General features: G+C 39.6%; 1 long non-coding RNA gene across 1 annotated transcript; it reads left to right on the top strand.

The window, feature by feature from the left end:
* The first annotated feature begins 2,902 nt into the window (after nt 1-2,902).
* LOC145864448 (uncharacterized) lies at nt 2,903-4,298 on the top strand. Its single transcript, XR_014382991.1, has 3 exons — nt 2,903-3,041; nt 3,511-3,650; nt 3,891-4,298. It is a non-coding gene; the product is annotated as an uncharacterized LOC145864448 (long non-coding RNA).
* Nucleotides 4,299-14,529: the final 10,231 nt, after the last annotated feature.

Genomic DNA, 14,529 nt, shown 5'->3' with positions numbered 1-14,529 from the left:
GATGCCAAAGATATTATACAAGACAATTGGAGGAAAGCCCAACTATTTAAGTCTTATGGGAAATATTGGGAATTAATGAAGTATAAAATAAGACAAAAAGCCATGAAGAGAGGTAAAGAAATTGCTGAACTTAAAAGATTGAGGGAAGATAAACTTGTTAAGGAAATACTTTCTCTAATCTCTATGGAGGACCTTGATGAAGAAGGAAAGGGCCAGTTATTCTCTTTACAACTAGAAATGGACCGAATGAATGAAGAGAGAGCAAAAGGGGCATTTATAAGATCAAGAAGGAGATGCTTGGAGGAAGGTGAAAAAAATACAAAATACTTTTACAATTTAGAAAGAAAGAAGATATTTCAAAATATGTTTCGGATTTCTATGGTAACCTTTATACCAGTAATGCCTGTCCTACTAGTGACATATCTGCCTTTCTAGACTCTGTCAAAGACTGTGCAAAATTCATAGATGAAGACTTCCAGAAGTCTTGTGATGAAATTCTTTCTATTAATGAAATAAAAAAATGTATCAGCAAGTTAAAAGAGAACAAATCTCCAGGGAATGATGGCATTATCAGTGAATTCCATAAATATTTTCAGGAGGATATTAGTGAATTTATATTTCATGTTTTTAAGTAGGCAATTGATTTAGAGGTCTGTTTCTATGACACAGGGCCTAATTTCTGTAATACCCAAACCAAACAAAGATTCTATGATGTTAGAAAATTGGAGACCAATCACATTAATGAACAATGATGGAAAGATACTTGCATCCATCTTTGCAGAAATACTTAAAAAAGGTCTTGACCAAATCATTGACGATACCCATTCTGATTTTATGAAGGGCAGACATATATGTAATAATATTCGACTAGTATTGGACTTGATAGACTACATTGAGCACATTATGGAAGATAGCTTTATTTTATTTGTAGACTTTTACAAGGCATTTGATACAGTTGAACATTATTTTTGGTTTTGGTCAATATTTTCAAAATGTAATTAAGACACTTTACAAAAAGATTCGACATTAGACGTGGAATTAAACGAGGATGCCCAATTTCTCCTTTCTTATTTTTATTGGTCAAACAAGTTATGGCACTTCATATAAATAAGGAGAGTTTTAGGGGTATTCAGATACAAGACAAAGAGATAAAATGTTCACAACTGGCTGACGACGCCACAATTTTTTTGGAAAGATCATAAGAAAGTCAAGAAAGCTATTGAGTGTTTAATGCCTTCACACATGTATCAGGTTTATCTCTGAATATTAGGAAATGTGAATTATTTGCGTTGAAAAGATGTGACTTAAACTCAGTATGTAATATCCCTGTAAAAGATATGATCACATATCTTGGTATTACAGTTAGCAAAGATCAGAAAGAAAGGGCCAACTTCAATTTCTCTCCTATTGTAGAGGAAATTGGAAAGAGATTTAACTCCTGGTTATTAAGAGATCTTTCTTTATCTGGACGTGTACTTTTATCAAAATCTGAAGGTCTGTCCAGATTAGTTTCCTTGCCTTGGATGTTCCTCTGTCAGTAACTAAAATGGTTGATACGAAATTATTTAACTTCATATAGAGGAATAAACCACATTATTTAAGAAAAGCGGTAATATGCAGCACCCAAGGTGAGTGCTCTGGATTTTAAAACCTCTAATATAATATTTAAAATTAAATGGATGCAAAACTATTTAAGAAATAAGGATTGCATCTGGAATATCATCCCAAATGTAATATTCCAACAAATTGGTGGTCTAGAATTCTTACTCAAATGCAACTTTGATGTGGGTAAAATCCCTATTAAGCTTGCAAACTTTCATAAACAAGTACTTCTAACTTGGAACCTCATGTACAAACACCATTTTTCCCCTAATAGGTATACAATCTGGAATAATAAAGACATAAAATACAAAAACAAGTCTTGGTTTTTCCAGAACTGGTTTGACAATAACATTATTTGGGTTAAACAATTACTGAACAATGATGGACAACTATATGATTATCCAGAATGTATTAGAACACACAATGTTACATTCACTCCTGAGGAGTATCAAATTGTTGTTAGAGCTGTCCCTAAAGGTGCTATTCTTCTTTTAGGAGAATATAACAATACTCCAAGTGCAACTGTTGAGGATTTTGTAGCCTCAATACAATTAGAAGGAATTGGCATTTTAAACTAATAATGTAATAACATGTATATAAGGAAACTATGTGAATATGTTACTATTCCCTCTGCTAAAATGTACTGGACTGCAGCCCTAGGACAAGTGAACTGGAACAAAGTTTTGTTGTTATCTGGTAAATATTGTATATCTAATAAGGTGAAAGAAGTATCATACAAACTCATTCATAGAATCTACCCTGTAAAGACCTTTATTATACATAGATTCAAAATAGCTATTGATAACAAATGTGTATTTTATGATTAGAGACTCTTGACCATTTATTTTGGGACTGCTCTTATGTCAGAAGATTTTGGTGTGAGTTAGAATATTTTATTTTAAAAGAAACAACTATTAATGTTAATTTGAAAGACTCTGATATTATGTTTTTTTTTAACCAAATTATATGGACCCTGATTTAACTTTTATTGTTCATTTGTTTATCTTTCATGGAAGATTCTTTATCCATAAAATGAAGTGGGCAGAGAACGAACCCCTTTTCACATTATTTAAGATAGAATTGAAATATTATTTTCAAATTATCAGTAAATTTAAAACCAAAAAAGCAATACGCACCATAAAAGTATTTAACAAATTGAAAATGAATCTTGATATGTAATGCCCCTGTCTGTTAGGTTCATGTACTCTTGTTTGTATATTTCAGTTTTTTTGTATTTGTTGTGTACATAATAAAAATGTATACATGTTTTCTTTATAAATAAATAAATAGAATAAAAACTTCTGTTGTTCAGAGGTAAAATGAGCTAGCTAGTTAACAAGGGCAGCCCAATGTCTCTAAAATTGTATATGTACCATCTCTGATTCCACCAGACTGCTGCTCACGGACAGAAGAGATGGACTTCAACCATCAATAGCCAGGTAACGTTAACTTAATGTTAGCTAGCTATCTAACGTCGGTGTTGAGAGTGAGTGGTGTAACGGCTGCTAAAAAAGGAACTACATAATATAACACTAACGTTACCTAACTACCAACGGCGTTAGCTAGCTAACGTTAGATCTGCCTGCCATTGATATTTAACTCAACTCAAGATAGCTAGCTAAAGTGAATTGTTCATAATCTAACGTTAATTATGGCATCTATAAAACGTTAACTAGTTACTGCTGTACAGTAACGTTAGCTAGCGATGTTGAATGAAGCTACTTTTTTTTAGCTAGTTTGTAGCTAAAGTACGTTAGTTAAAACTGCATCGCCTGTCAATGCACGGTTGTCTTCATAGGTCGGAGGCTCAGAGTTGGTACAGTTTAGACAAGAGAACACTTTAGGGGTTGTTAACTACATACAGATAAAATGTCACTGGACCCATCGGGTCTGCGGTCTATTTTTCAGGCTAGAGACCATGTTGTGGAGCCTTCGGTGGACAAGCGGTCATTTGATTGATGAAGAGATGGCCAGCAATCTAATTGCTGTTGCAGAGGAGTTCCTACAAGAGGCAAATGACATCCAACAACGGGAACCTTACGAAAATGGCAAGTTGTTATATTATATTATATTGTATCATTTCTTTTGTACAGCATGTGTGGCAAAGGCTGAGATTGTATCATTTTACATGTCCTGTGTTAAGTCTCCTGTGTCAAGTCAATCAATGAAAAAAACATTTGGTTGGCCTATAATGCTGTTTTTAAATTCTATATGGTGATCTTATAGTCTTTTAACCTAAAGTTTTTAGGAGTGTATTTTGTTATTATCTATTGTATTTTTTATTTCAGTATCCTATCAAGCGCCTTTGGAGGGAAGGCGGTATCACATCACCAAGGAGCAGCTTGAGTTCCTCATAGATTGTCATATGATGTAACGCCCTGGCCATAGAGAGGGGTTTTTTGTTCTTTATTTTGGTTAGGCCAGGGTGTTACATTGGGTGGGCGTTCTATGTTCTGTTTCTATGTGTTTGTATTTCTTTGTTTTGGGCTGTGTGTGGCTCCCAAATCAGGCACAGCTGAAGTTCGTTGCTGTTGATTGGGAGTCACACATAAGTGCATGTTTTTCCGTTGGGGTTTTGTGGGTAATTGTTTCTGTTCGTGTTACTGTGTTTAACGTGACAGGACTGTTTTGGTTGTCTGTTTATTGTTTTGTATTGTATAGTGTCCGTTTTCTCAATTAAATATGACGAACACTAACTCCGCTGCGTTTTGGTCCGCTCTCTCTAAAGGCAACCGTTACATATGACCATCAGACAAATGGCAGATGTTCTCAATGTGTAGCACTCTGTGGTCTAGCGGCGCATGAGGTAAGTTATCGTAATTGAATAAAGCAATTGTAACACAAGCGGGAGCTCTCTACATCCACTCTAGATTTGATCACATTCCTGATTGATGTATCTTTTTGTGTTATTTTTGTATTTAGTCATTTTCAGCTTTTCAGGTCCTACTCACTGTTGTGAGATGCTCAGCTGGATGAGAGGATCGAAGAGCTGATATCAATAAAAACAGAATGGTGTCACTATAAGAGAAAAAAATGGTTTTGTAAAACAAATGCATCTTGTTTTTTAAGTGGATGATTGTTATCCATGGTGCTGTGGATGGTTACAGCAGACTTGTTGTGTTTCTGAAGGCCTCTGACAACAACAGGACTGCCACAGTCATGGAGTCATTCGAAGCAGCCATCACCAGCTACGGAGTACCGTCCCGGGTGAGATGTGACCGGGTGGTGAAAACAACCGCATCTGTGCCTTCATGGAGCAGTTCAGGGGTGGTGAGAGGGGAAGTGCCCTCAGAGGAAGGAGCACTCACAACCAGAGGATAGAGTGGCTGTGGGGGACGTCTGGCATGGAGTCTCCAACGTTTACCATGACCTGTTCACCTTCTTGGACGGAGCAGATCATCGACATCAACAATGAGGTGCACCTGTGGACACTGCACTTTGTGTTCCTGCCACGGGTGAACAGAGATCTTGCTGTGTTTGCCAGTCAGTGGAACCACCATGGGCTGAGGACTGAACAACGGCAGTCACCTCTGCAGTTGTTCGTCTCGGGTTCCCTGGCAATGCAGAGGGCCAATCTGACAGCAGTAAGGGATTTAATTTAATATTAATGATCATAAGATAACAATAACAGCCAATATGGACTGTATCATTTAATATTAATGGTCATTAAGTAAACAATAACAGCCAATATGGACTGTTTAATTTAATATTAATGAGCATTAAGTTAATAACTTCCAATATGGAAATACAGTGCATTTGGAAAGTATTCAGACCCCTTGACTTTTCCCACATTTTGTTACATTAGAGCCTTATTCTAAAAGGTATTAAATAAATAATGTAGCGTCATACCCAAGAAGACTCGATGGTGTAATCACTGCCAAAGGTGCTTCAGTAAAGTACTGAGTAAAAAGTAATAAATGTAATGTTTCCTTTTATTTATACATTTGCAAAAATGTCAACCTGTTTTTGCTTTGTCATTATGGGGAGTGTAGATTGATGAGGTGAAAAAATGATTGTATCCATTTTTGAAGAAGGCTGTAAGGTAATAAAATGTGGAAAAAGTCAAGGGGTCTGAATACGTTCCGAATGCACTGTACTGATCCTGTGTGGCTCAGTTGGTAGAGCATGGTGTTTGCAACGCCAGGGTTGTGGGTTCGATTCCCACGGGGGACCAGTACAGGGAAAGAAATGTATGCATTCACTACTGTAAGTTGCTGTGGATAAGAGCGTCTGCTAAATGACTAAAATGTAAATGTACAAACAATAGAGATGTAACTAGATAAATGCTTAAATGTTGATGTGCAGTTACATTTTCAAACACTCAACTGCTACTGTAATTTAGTGCTACTGGATACAATTATGTATCGTAAAAATGTTTTTATGCAACACCGAAATGTGGGGAATTCACAATACCGGAGGTCATGAATTCCCTAAAGGCATTGTAGGTGCTATGAAGAGGGAGCCTTAGTGTCACAGCACATGTGTTTGCCTCTGGGTACTTTTTCTTCTGCTGCCCAGCGAGACGCCCTCGCGCTGTGTGGAGGAATTCGATGGTCGGGGTGTCCTCAAACCCAAGGGGTGGCACCACCGTTGCCCCAGTAGCAACCTCCAACACCAGCGCCACTGTTAGAGGAGGACATTCTCCATCTGAGGAGTACACAGTAAAACCATTAAAGTACATATTTAAATCACAAAATGGAATAATATGCAGTTACCGATAAACTGGAACAATTGACTATTTTACCTTGCACCTCAGCCAGCCAGTTGAACCAGTGGCAGATGGTGTCATTCTCCAAACACCGCCGGTTGCATTCAGGTATGGAATAGGTTACTTTAAACAGGTCCCTGGCAGTGGAAGGCTTTATGGAGTCCACAAAAAGTGCTCGGAAGCTGCCCTATGGTTCCCCAATGCTTCAAGCAGCCCAAGAGAGTTGAGACCATATTTGAACCTGTTATGGTTTAAAGACAGTATGTATATTTAAAATAAGTGTAATAAAACGTATCCTAATATAAAACAGGGAAATAGTCCATGATCTTTAAATCAGTAAAAGAACCTACAATAAGTCTGTTTAATCACAAGATTCACACCTAGCTTACTTACAAAGCAAGCACTGTGTCCTCATGTACTACATGGATATAGGGAAAATGTACCTATCCTGTTCAGCTGCCGGATGGTAGGGTCAGCGATCAGGCAAACCCTCATAGTTATCAACCTGCTTCTCCCGGTTTGCCGCCTTTGGACTCCAGCATTATTCTGTCTCCTGAACGATTGAAATCTGAAATGTGCAAACGTTATAAGTTACAATAATGACACTCAGCATAATCGACGCCTCCCATACTCGCGCACCCCACGGTAGCTGTTGCAATCATTAGCAAGCTAACGTTACTAGGTAGTTGTGCCGGTTAATGTTGGCTTTTGCCAGGTATACCTAACCTACCAGAATGAATCCTACCTTTGAACCACCCGATCCTCCTGGGGGGGTTGTAAAGGTGGTTGCACTTGGCTGGCAAAACTTAAAAAGCGGTCTCTCATGTTTTCAAGGTCTGACATGACTTAGTCGTTTGTTGGTGATGATGAATGAGAAGTTTTTCATATAGTGATTGGCCAACATTTGCATATAGTTTACATATTGTTATTTAACGTGTATCTTTTTGACACTCAAAGACCCAAACGGCGTTCCATACAGTGAACCCAGCGGAGAGACGGGAGCTGCGGCAGAACGAAAAGAAGAGGGAGGGTCTCCTCAGCCCAGCAGAGAAGTGGTCTCAGCTCCAGAAAGGCACCCACCACAGAGAGAGAATGGAGTGAGTATGTCCAGTTATAAAGACTTTAAAGTTCATGGACAGATCGGAGATCAGAATCAAAAAGATAAGCTCAGCTTCAGCAGCCTAGAACATCAGATTGAAAATGGACGGAGAAAAGGCTACCATGAATTAGAAATCATAGAAGCAGTAATCAGAGCTGTGAGCCACAGGGCTTAAGATGAGTTATCTGGAGGGAAAAACAGACATGACACTCTACACACTAAGGCAATTCTTGAGGACACATTATGCAGATAAGGATGCTACTGAACTGTATCACAAGTTGACTAAAGCAACACAAGAGTCGGGAGTCTGCCTTGGAATTCCTAGTCCGAGTCTTTGACCTGAGACAGAAAGTGTTATCAGCCTCAGCTCGTGCCCAATCAGGACTGAAATATGGCACAGTTAGTTAAGAGTCAATGCCTGCAGGCCATTGTTACAAGATTAACAAATGATAATGTCAGGGCAGAGATGAGAGTGCATCTCCAGAATATTAACACCAGTGATGAACTGTTGCTTGAGAAAATGCAAATTGCCCAGGGCAATGAAAGCGAATGCATGCAAAAGGCCAGGATTTCCCGTAAGTTCACACTCACACGAGTGAACACAGAATAGAGTGAGGATAACGGGGATAGAGGAGAGAAATGTGAACAGGCAGAGCCCTCACAGACCACAGTCCAAAAACAAAAGAAATACAATCCTCTCCTGAGTAAAACTGATGCGAGCAATGAAGCAATCAAACAACTGACCTGTCAGGTTGCCTCATTAGTACAGTCAGTGCAGGGCCAGGGTGACAGTTCAGTTAGGAATCGCTCCAACAGAAAACCAAGTCCAACCAACAGGGAGAAAAGACAATGCAAAAGTTGTTATGAGACTGGTCAACAGACTTGCCATCATTGCTACAAATGTGGCAGTGATAGCCATTGGGCAGTAGAGGATCAGGGGCAACACACATCCATCAGGAAACGCCTGGGGGTCACAACCATGGAACGGGGAGTGACCTCAGATACATCTAGTTCCATCCAGTGTTGTAGTGAAAAGGTAGAGAGAATCTCAGAGTTGAAGTTGTGTTCATTGGAGAAACCTGGAAAAACTGGAGAAACCAATCATTGGGTTTAATGTAATTGAAGAAATAGTTCAAACAAAAAGTAACAAGGAGCCCTCAGAGCTGATGTATACAGTAAAGATGCATAGAAATGCACTTAAGCTAGGACAGGGAAAAGGCAAAGACTCTACTCAATCTGCTTCAGCACTCAGAGTACACGGAGGAATGCTTGCTTACAGCAGGCAGACGTGACGTTGTCATTCCAGGTGGACAAACAAAATGGATTCATCCCTGTATTCCAAGAGGGGCTCCCTTCAATGATGAAATTGTGTTATTTGAACCAGACGTGAGAGTGATCTGGGGCCTGGACCTACAAAGTCAGGTTGTGAAAACATATAAACGGCCACCTTGAAAAGTTGACATTGCAGTAGTGAATACTACCAAACATGACATTACCTTACCAAGACAAACAGTGATAGGGACATTACAGAGAGTAGTAGCGTGTCACCTGGTTCCTGTGCCCAGATGAGAAAAGGTTACTGTAGCACAGGTTCAGGACAGATCCCCACCAGAACCTGGCCCTGACAACGGTCAAATAGAGTGGCGGGACCCACCTGTAGAGGTTCAGCACTTGAGCCAAGAACAACAAGAATTTGTCAAACGGATGCTCAGAGAGGAATGAGCTGTTTTCGCCAAAGATGACATGGACATAGGGTGTATTGAAAATCTCAGAATAGAGATAACATTGACTGATAACATACCAGTGGCAAAGAGATACAACGGTGTGCCACGCCCCTTGTATGCTGAGGTGAAGAGCCACCTTCAGGGGCTCCTGAACAAAACTTAATCAGGAAGTCAACTTCATCATACGCATCACCTTTGGTCTGCGTACGGAAAAAGGATGGGAGTTTAAGACTTTGTGTTGATTACAGGGGATTGAACAAGAAGACTGTTCTGGACAGGCATCCTGTTAGTTTTGAGGCCAGTGAAATGTTTGGGACAACATTTCGTTTTTGCAGGGGGGTGTTGTAAGGGGCTTAATACACTTGTATTCCAGCCACTAGGGGGTACTCTGGTGAAGCCCATGGGAAATAAAGAAATATTGTTTAAGTGAATTGGGAAGAGTAAGAATGAAAAACTAAAGAAAGACTAAACGGCTGTTACCTGTGCTAACATGATTAAAAGTGAAGTGAACCGTACTTTTCGCGTTGTAGTTTATATGATAAGCTCATTGGAAGGGTAACGTATACAGGATGTACATAAATGGGCATAAACACGTGACACAGAAAATAAAAATATTGACATTTAGGAATTCAAAATGCATCTAAATAGATTTCCTTCTGTCTAAGGAATACATAAAATAATTATATATATTTATGTGTATAAAATATACTTGTCTGTACAGTAAGTAAATGTAGGAAATCCAAAATGTTTTTCTAATGTCTAAAATAAAATGTGTATAATATATACTTGTCTGTAACGTAAAGCAATGCAGAAGCAATAAGCATTGTAAATGATGACCAATCACTGCACATTTACTGCATAATATGGTTCAATCAAGCCAGACGTCAACACAGTTTTTTCCCTTGTCAGCGCATTTTTGCAACAAATTGGACAAAACAATTGCATATTGCTATGCAAAATGTCATAATTGTCGCTGCAAAATCTAGCATATTTATCAGCTAATATCAAAAAAATCCATGTGAAATCCTGGAGAGATTCACCGGAGTATGTAAATGTATACACTCACTACTGTAAGTCGCTCTGGATAAGAGCGTCTGCTAAATGACTAAAATGTAAAAGTAGAATGGAGCTAAACCTGTTGTATGTAGAAAATGCATGAAAGTATTACAGCTATATACTCACATGAGCCATACATTTAATCTATCACAACTTATTCTCACGCTATCACAATGGTAATTTCTTTACAAATTAGGTAAGGTTAAGTGAATTTGTAAGTCACTCTGGATAAGAGCGTCTGCTAAATGACTTAAATGTAAATGTAAGTGACCTCTTCTCTTGGAATAGAAATCCACAGGTGGAGTACACGCTCCACCATCCCATTTCCACAGTGGTGCTACCATGGGGATGATGGGAGGTGGTTGTGGATGATTATTTCCATTCTTCACAGGGACACTGGTTGTGAGGAAGATCTCCTCCCTCTCTGCAGGGACACTAGCCTTTGGGACGATCCACTCCCTGTGCGCAGGGACGCTGGCCTTTGGGAAGATTCCTTTCCTCTGCGCAGTGACACTGGCCATCAGGAGGATCAACTCCCTTTGTGCAGGGGTGAGGTGTGATGCTCTGAGGATCTTCTTCTTCCGAGCAGTGATAGAAGCTGCTGGAAGGATCCCCTCCCTCTGTGCAGGGACACTGGCTGTTTGGAGAAACCCCTCCCTCTGTGCAGGGACACTGGCTGTTTGGAGAAACCCCTCCCTCTGTGCAGGGACACTGGCTGTTTGGAGAAACCCCTCCCTCTGTGCAGGGACACTGGCTGATTGGAGAATCTCCTCCCTCTGTGCAGGGACACTGGCTGTTTGGAGAAACCCCTCCCTCTGTGCAGGGACACTGGCTGATTGGAGAATCTCCTCCCTCTGTGCAGGGATGAGGCCTGATGATCGGAGGATCTCCTCCCTCTGCACAGTGATGCTAGCTGCTGAGAGAATCCCCTCCCTCTGTGCAGGGACACTGGCTGTTTGGAGGATTCCCTCCCTCTGTGCAGGGACACTGGCTGTTTGGAGGATTCCCTCCCTCTGTGCAGGGACACTGGCTGTTTGGAGGATTCCCTCCCTCTGTGACGGGATGAGGCCTGATGCTCGGACGATCTCCTCCCTCTGCACAGCAACTTCGGCTGCTGTGATGATCTGCAGGTATGATATAGAGCATATAGTCATTCCCTAAAACGCAATAGGAAGGTTTTCTTAATGTTTTGTTCACTCAGTGTAGATCAATCCCTAGCATATACATTCATTTGTGTGTACTGAAAACATTAATATAATTTGTGTATTTACATTATCTACAATATATTATAATACCGTAAGCCTCCCTGCTGCATGGGCATTTCCTCCTACAATTTTGAGCTGATTTTCTTCCCTTTACCAATATTTTGTAACTTTGTTAATTTTCACATTTATTGTGTTTGGAATGGCACTGTTACTACAGCATTTGATGTAAGTTTGTAGGACAATTACCTATAATGCTCACTGACTGAACATTCAAAATTACCATGGCAATTATTGACGCATTCACATGCCATCGGAAACTTGGAACCTCAGAGTTAAAATGAATGTAAGTTATTAGTGTAGAGCTTCCAACTGGTTGATTCTCATACTTCACAAGTGGGAAACTTGAAATCATCATTCCATAATGAGTTAGTGAGTCAGAATTGTCAGAATTTCCTATTTCTGACTTGAAGGGCCTTCAATGATGTAGGGCAGGTCAGTAACCAAATTATTTTACTGTGCCCAGTCGCACACAGACTTTTATGATCACACAAGTTGCCACCGGTGGATTCAAAATGAGTAGCCTAACAATTATTTACATGGCCCCAGGTACATTTGCAAACAATTTTTATTTCTGTGAGAAATCAATAATAGTTGCACACATAGGGTAACAGTCAGCAATTGACAGTGAGCAATGAGCAAGATAACCATAGACGGGAAGTTGACAATAGCTTATTATTAGTGTAAATACATTGTATTTCTATGGTTGCAGTCCTCTACGATTGAATTGCATTGAATTTAATGAATCAGATCCAATGATTTACCACCCGTAGGGTGGGGTACCGCTAGTCATCATTATTATAATCACCATCTCAATCATTATCACCATACCATCATAGACTTATTCTTCTGTATCTGAGACTCATCTGACACTACCTTAGATATGGCAGTCTGCAACTCAATACACTGCCCCTGCATGGTGTTCAGCGTCCCCTGCATGTGGTTAATCGACTGCTTAACATCGTTCAGCAGGATCTGAATCTCAAGCCTGCAAGAAATCAGGTGGTTCAACATACTGAGATGACGAGAGGCTTCAGACCATGCCCATTGGACCATCTTTAGGATTCTTTCTCACTTAACACCAATCTTATTAGGAATGACACTTTGTGCAGAAGATGTTACTATAGTGTTATTTAGAAGGAAAAAGGTGTACTTTGTCAGTTGCCAAAATGATGACGGGATGTCTCCCTGCTCCAGTGAGCTCTGCTGGCAGGTCTTGCTCACTGTTGGAGGAACGGGAGCCAAATTAGAGGAAAAATATCTATGGTTGTTCAGCAATGAAACATTCATGGCATAATGGGGATTGTCCTTCCCTGTGAAAAGAATAACAGCTGTGGTTTACTTTCTCACTTTTAGATAATGTAATACAATCTTTAAACCCATCAGAAGTGCAGTGCTTACCTCAATGAAAATATTGGCCCCTGTTATTTTGGGCTGCATTGCCCCAATGTTGACCACTAGTTCCAACTTGTGATGAGAAGGTCTTGAAATGATCAGGTCAACATTTTGTTAGACATTTCAGAGATAGCATTAACAATTGTACATGAGACAGTGGTTCCAGATATTGAGGTATCTTCCTTCTGAGGTATGTAAAAAAAAATCTGGTGTGTGAGTACTCACATGAAAGGTATCCATGATTCTAGATTAAGCCAATCATGTATGTGATTACCATCCTATGGGTCAGCAATGGAATGATTGCTACACAGCTTTCAGGCGGCTTTATGTCTTGGGCCTGGATGAATCATTGAAATACAAGTAATATTGTGAATTTGTGATGCATAATTGCCATTGTAATTTGGAATATTCCATCAAAGTTATTTGTTTTGACGGTCAAAACAACTAACTCTTACGATTAATCACTTGACTTGAGTAACTTGAGTTGACGGAAGTAGCAACTTTATATTCTGACCTAGACACTGACTTGTGCAATGCCTAATGCATAATCTATGCATGTTATTGGCTCATCATAGTATATATCAGAGGATCTCATAGTCCAAAAACCGCATTGGCCATTGGACTGCTCAGTCAAAACAACTAACTTTTACGATTTAATCACTTGACTGGAGTAACTTGAGTTCGGAACTAAAACATTAAAAGTAGGCTATAGCTTGACGCATATCCTTACCATGGACAAGCGTATCCAAAAGGCCTATCCAGTCGTGCGTGAAGATACCTTTAGGCAGACAAAAGCGCGGTACGGGTTGAGACACGCTCGGTAATGTGAATCTGTAACACTGATATAAAAGCACGTTTTCATTTATAATTGACACTGTAGAATGACCTGCAAGCCAATCAGGATCTAGTTTTAAACAATACCGTGGGTTCCATGGAACGTCACAAACATATTAGGCCACTTGCGTCACAGATTATAGTCACTGAACATGGGTTTAATAGCTATATTGGCTATATGTACAGTATATGCACATTGTATTGAATTGAGATTACATTTACTGCACCACTGTAATTATGAAGCCTAATCCTATGAGGATCATATGTCAAATGCAGGGGCAAAAATCTGATATCCACTTTGGAGGGGACAATAACATGAAATTTTCTCAAGAGCAATTCCTGAGGGGGACACCAAAAGTAGTGCTGTAACACACAGCCTACATTGTAATATGGTAAATGTATATTGAGGAACCAAAGAAATAAGGTGTTTGCCGTACTCCTAACTACCGGTACCCAAAACTACACAACTAATCACAACAGCAATACCATTGCCTTTAACAAATCTTAGTTCAGTCACCAGTTTAAGTTGAGAGTGGGGGTATCCATGGCATTTTCCAATTATGTTCCTATTTTACAAGTCAAAAAAATGGAGAACCTTTCATAATGTTGCCAAACAAAGACTCAACAAACTTACCTGAGACTCCCTGTCTCTGCCAGTCTGTCCCTGCATATCTGTCCCCAACTCTGCTGTCTGTGTGCCATCTGTTGCCTGCTCTGCCTAATGACATCATTGTGAAACATTTCCATTAGAATTTCATTTCTTTCTTATGAACATTTTATCAACTAGTCTTTGAGATATTAGGCTACTAGGGTTCTTACTATGCGTTTTGGTGTATTGAAAAATACTCT

Source organism: Salmo salar, chromosome 27 (genome assembly GCF_965601325.2).
Source record: "Salmo salar chromosome 27, fSalSal1, whole genome shotgun sequence".
Classification (NCBI taxonomy): Eukaryota; Metazoa; Chordata; class Actinopteri; order Salmoniformes; family Salmonidae; genus Salmo; species Salmo salar.
Note: the sequence above shows the minus strand (reverse complement) of the source record. Positions and strands in the feature narration are given on the sequence as shown.